This window comes from Panthera tigris, chromosome A3 (assembly GCF_018350195.1).
Source record: "Panthera tigris isolate Pti1 chromosome A3, P.tigris_Pti1_mat1.1, whole genome shotgun sequence".
Taxonomy (NCBI): domain Eukaryota; kingdom Metazoa; phylum Chordata; class Mammalia; order Carnivora; family Felidae; genus Panthera; species Panthera tigris.
In genome coordinates, this window is record NC_056662.1 from 48,085,044 (window position 1) to 48,091,043 (window position 6,000).

Below are 6,000 nucleotides of genomic sequence, written 5' to 3' on the forward strand. Positions count from 1 at the left end.
TAGGTAAGAGGATGAGCTTGATCCAGCCTGTCCAGGGTCCTACAGAGCACAATTAAGTTTCCCTGAGGAAGAAGAAACTGCCTGCACCTGCGAGTTCCAGCCTGCCCTTCCCAAGCGCCTTGTCTTTTCTGCCTTTCCAGTCAGCAATCCTACAGGCCATTGCCTGGCTGTAAACCTCCGAACAAATTTATTTTTGGTTCTGTTTCTGTAGTTTAAACCTGACAGGTACACACCCATATACCACTTGTTAGCCTTTGCTTTATTCCTCTCTCCTGCATATATGCACACATATACACATATGACAAAAACATAAAATTAAAAGTTCAAGTTTGCCCAAATTGGCAAAGGCTCTTCGTTCAAAAATAGCCTTAAGGTGCCACATGATTTTCAGTGATCTTGTTTTCCCTTTTTTTTTAAGACTTATTTTTTTTTTTATTTTTAGAGAGGTAAAGAGAGAAAGAGAGAGAGCATGAGCAGGGGAAGGGCAAAGAGAGAGAGGGTGACACAGAATTTGAAGCAGGCTCCAGGCTCTGAGCTGTCAGCACAGAGCCTGATGCGGGGCTCAAGCTGACCAACCGTGAGATCATTACCTGAGCTGAAGTTGTATGCTTAACTGACTGAGCCACCCCAATGCCCCTTGTTTTCCCTTTGACTGAGACTTTAGTTTCTTACTGTTTTACCAGATCTTTGATGCTTTTAAGAAGTAAAACAAAACAAAACAATAAAAACTCACACATTTCTTGTAATAAACAGTTTTGGCTGTTACTAGTGGGAGGTTGGTCTGATCCCTATCCTGCCTTATTCCTGGAAATGTAAGTCCTTTCATGATCAACATCTTGGTTGATGTGTACACTTAGAAACTAAGAAACCAACATTACCTTATCTAAGCAAGTTAACTTGTGGAAGAACAAGCATATGGTATCTAATTCTTTAATACTTCAGAGAAAAATCATTGCAAGATCTCCTTAAATAGACTACAAACATTGTGCTGCATAGAACTTTTCAGGAACATATGTGAAATTTTCTAAGAAATTTTTTTTAAATAAATTAATTTTCTAACCACCATTATTTTTTTAATTTTAGAGAGAGACAGAGCACACGTGCAAGTGCTTGAGCTGGGGGAAGAGCAGAGGGAGAAAGGAAAGAATCCCAGGTAGGCTCGCTCCATGCTCAGTGCAGAGCCTGACACCAGGGCTAGATCCTATGACCCTGGGATCATGATCTGAGCTGAAAATCAAGAGTCAGAGGCTCAACCAGCTGTGCCACCCAGGCACCACACCACTACTAAATTATCTTAAAATTGCTACACTTCATCTAGAAATTACTTTTCCAGCAAAATCAACCACCTAGAAATTCAAAAGCAAGTATAAAATGAGCCTACATAGACTGGGAAGATAGTACAAGGTTCACCAGTTTATTTAATGTACTTAATTCTCAGTAAGTCCCCAAGGCTTCACTCAGAGTTGGTTAACTCTTACTTTATACAGAATTCAAAAAAGTTTTATTCTATGGTTTTCTAGTCTATAAACCCTTAATGTTCTTAAAAGAAACAATAATTTGAAAGAAAACATGTTTTGAAAATCAGGCTCATTATAAGAGTCAGGAATGACATCTGAAATCTAATATTATATATTCAATGCACATATTTTAATTATAATTTCTTGCTAACCCTTTTGAGATTTGTGGATTTATGGCCCTTTACACCTAAACATTTCTGCCTAAGAAAGGAGTATTCCTAAGAAAAGGATTTTCTTTCTGTTTTTTTAAATGTATATATAATCACAACATAATGATCAAATTCAGAAAATTTAACACTAATCACTGTTATTATCTGATAATCAGTCTTCTCTAAAAATTCCAATTGCCCCCAAAATGTCGATCACAGAATTTTTTTCCATCTGGTCCAGGATCTGCGGCAGGATTATACTTTGCATTTAGGTATCATGTTTCTTTAATTTCCTTTAGTCTGGAACAACTCTCTGCTTTTGTTTTCAATGCCACTTACATTTTTAAGAGTATAGAACACTTTATTGTTTATACTAATAGTTTATAGCGGTGCCTGGCTGGCTTAGTTGGTGGAGCATGCAACTCTTGATCTTAGGGTCGGGAGTTCAAACCCCATGCTGGGTGTAGAGATCACTTAGAAAATAAATACATAAGTAAGTAAGTAAATAAATAAATAAATAAGTAAATAAATAGTTTATATATGCTACTGTATTTGGATTATTAATTTGGGTCTGCCCAGCAGTTTCTTGGCAATTAGATTCAGGGTAAACATTTTTGTCAGAAGCACCACATGGGCGGTGCTCTGTTCTACTCAGGGCATCATATCTACACACACACCGTGTGGGTTTGTCCCATTCCTAGTGACACTGATTTTGATCATTTGTTTAAGGTACTGTCTGACATCTTTCTTCATGTATCTTGCTCCTTTTGTAATTAATAGGTCATCTGTAGGGAGATTCTTTGAAACTCTGTAAGTATCCTTGTTTTCCAATCACTTTCTCCAGTGGTTTTAGCGTCTATTGGTGATTCTTACCTGAACCTATTAGTATTACTAGCAGGTGATTGCCTTTAGGCTCCTGGTTGCAGTAGGCTGTCTGGTGGGGCTCTCCTGTGGTGAGTGCAGAGCCCCAGAACACTGGCCTGCAAGGGAGGTGGTGGTGTGTCCATGTGAGTCACAATATCCCATGCACTTCCTTCTCTGTGTCAAATATGTGAGACTCTTAGGGTGAGCTTTGTTAGGAAGCCCCATTCTAAGACTTCAGGGTTCCCTGGTAAATGCCACTTATAAAGGCATGTTTTTGCTTTAATCATCAAAGTAAATAGGTCTTAAATATGCCCACTGGTGGCTGGAAATGGGTCAAGACAGTTTAAATTTAGAAGCCAGTGCTGTGCCTGAAATACACCAGAGTAATTAATTAGAAAAAAATGTATTTAAAAGGGACTGGTGCTTGCTTGTGTCTGGGCAGCCTGACCCTGAAGAAGAGTCAGAATGAATCTTAGGGGGTCCCCAAAGGAGAGGACCTAATGGCTGAGTCTCTGGGAGAGCCCAGGGCACCCACACACCACCCAGGCCCAGCCTGATCCCACTTGCTGCCTCCTGTTGCTGAGCCACACTGAGGGTTGCTGCTGTGGCAGCATCCGGTGAAGGAGGACCTGGTCTTAGGGACAGACCTTAGGCTGTTCCTCCTTTCTTTCCTCCCTTCTGATCCCCACCCTGTCCTCTGCCATCTATGATCTCCATATCTTGCATGAGTGGGCAGAACTACCCCCTGACCCCCTTCTGTGGCACAGGGACTCTCTTCTTCGTCCCCTCTGGGATCAGGAGGAGGAGAACAACACATAGCCCACCTGAGGCTGACATCCACAAGAGCTGTGTCTCTGAGAGGCTGGCTCAAGATCCAGCCAGTGGTTATCTCCCTGGTCACAAAGCACGGTCCTCTGGCTGCCATTCAAGGCCAGGCACCGCCCCAGTGTTTCTAGTCACTACTCCATGGTGGGGGTCAGGCATCCATAGTGTTCACTGTTTATAGGTGATTCTCAAAGCAATGAGCATCAAGGGCCGTGGGCTAAAGGTCAAAGTGTTACAGGAAGGTGGGAGAGACGCTGGTCTTTGTGTCACAGAATGAATCTCATGGACAACAGACAGTGAGCAAAGTGATAGGGTTTATTGAGGGAAAGTGCAAAGCTTTCAAGAGTGAGAGGAGTCTTGACTGGGTAGCCGCTGAAGATTTCTGTCCCTGACTTTTTATTGGGACCTTATCGGAAAGTTTGTGACTCCACGCATGACACCTAACCCAGGTGGGTCTGGGATATGTTTATCCTTTTTTTTCCCCCCAAACCCTGCTGCTTCTTCAGCCTCCCACTTGCAGCTGCAGTCTGCCTCCCTGAAGGTCCCTTATCTCTCTCTGCCTAATGTTAACCTTTTCCCTATTCAAAAGCACATGAGTCAGGGAGTTAATCCTACCTGGGTCTGAAAATCACACCATGGTGTCTGCAGTCAGAGACTTCTAGCTGCAAAGTTTCTTTTAAGTTTGTTCCAGGAGGACTCAGAGGTTTTGGTTTGGGATGCCACCAGGCCCTTGGGTTGTGGTGCAAAGTGAGCAGCAGAGGCAGGTGACTCGGTCTATGGATCAGGGATGAAGCTGTGGCTTCAGGTCACTGCTTGGACCCAAATGCCGTATAGAACTTGACTGAAGTTCTGCGGGAACTTGTTACAGACAAGACAATTCTCCCTGATGGAAGCGACAATGCATACCCACATGTTACCACATATTTTTATTTTTTTACAAATTTTTACAAAAAGTGCCATTCACTGAGTCTTGGCTTCAGGTCTTATGAAAATCACTCACAGTCTGGCTCCAAGTGCAAGCTTCTCAGGGCACATGGTGGTGGTTAGGTGGAGGAGGGGGATGTAGGGAGAAGCCTCTGAAATTCTAGCCCCGAGACAAACATTGTCTTGGATTGCTGCTCCTCTCTGTTGACAAGCTGAACACAGCAAATATCACTTATAATTTACATTATAAGAGATAATGTCCCTGTTCAGATGTCCCTGTTCTGGCCTCATGATTGTGCTGACCCAGATTCCCTTGGTGGGTGAGGGTCTAAGGAACATATGAAGAAGTAAGGCCAAGGGATCTGTGACAGGAAGGGTTATCCTGTGAATATGTAGGTTTCTTAGAATTATCACCTTGGTACTTAGGTAATTCAATTCTCTCTGTTAAAAAAAAAAAAAAAAAAAAAAAAAAAAAAAAAAAAAAGAAGGGCCTAAAATGGTGTGACTCAAGGCACCATGTCAGTAAACCATGACTTAATATCTAACCTAAACCAGTAGTTTCAACTCCTCAGAAACCAGCCTTCAAGCAGTCCACAGGGGAGTTTCCTGGTCAGCACAAGGAAATGTACTGACAGCCCCCCTCCCTCCCCTTAAGAGGGTGATCTCGCCTAAAATAATGGATTCTTTGTTCATGAATTTATTTTTTTCCTCTCCCTCTCTACTTTTCAAAACCTATTTTTATCTGTAACCCTTTGGAACTCCCTTCTACTTGCTGGATGGGATGCTGCCTGATTCATGAATTGATTAATAAATCTTTAAAATTTATTAGGTTGAATTTTTGTTATATAACAGATTTGACGGCTGTGCTGGGATGGAAGCGGACTTGTGGCAGCATTTGGGCACAATGAGAAACACAGGCCTGGTATCACAAAGCCTTTGAGTGGGTAAGTTTCTCTTGGTTCCGAGCTTTGCATTTCTTGCCTTAGAGCTCCTGATCAGATTGGCTTTCCTTTACAGGGTGGGTTAGCTTGCACTGGCCAATAGTTAGGACCCAGAGCCAATTGAGCTGGCGTGTTTGCCTGGAGCCCAGCTGGGCTGCTAGAAGGAGTGGTCTAGAGCCAAGCTCCTAGGTTTTCAGACCACAATTCCCTGGGTCAAAAATCTCAGCAAGTTTCCACAGCAATTGGTGGTGGTGCACACAGGGCTTTCTTGTGACCATAATACAGTAACATCTCTTGATTACCACGGATACCAGTAAGGTGTATGTGTTTGTTCTGTTTTGTGTAAATAAAGGCTATTGCTAATGGAGATTTCAGATGCCAAAAGCCATGAAATTGGTGGGCACAGGTGGAGCATTCAAAGGCTGCTAGAGCACTTACCACCTCAGGAAGACTCCTATGATGGCATAAGTTGGTTCTCAGAATGGGTTAGATTGACCCCAGGTCACCTGCCAACCTCAAGAAAACTTGTTTGCAATGAGGTAACTGCAAAATATGCATAATCCCAACCCTACAACACATTACTCTTAGGTATTAGTCTGGCTCCGAGAGACCCAAAACCTTAGCTAATGATACGCTTGAATTCTAAAGTCAAATGCACCACCTTTCAGCACCCCTGCTTATTTTATACCTAAGAAGGACAGTCCCAGAAGTTACAGGCATCTAGAAAGATGGCAACATCTTACTAAGCTTGTTTCATGTCTTGAGGAATTTGTCTTGGTA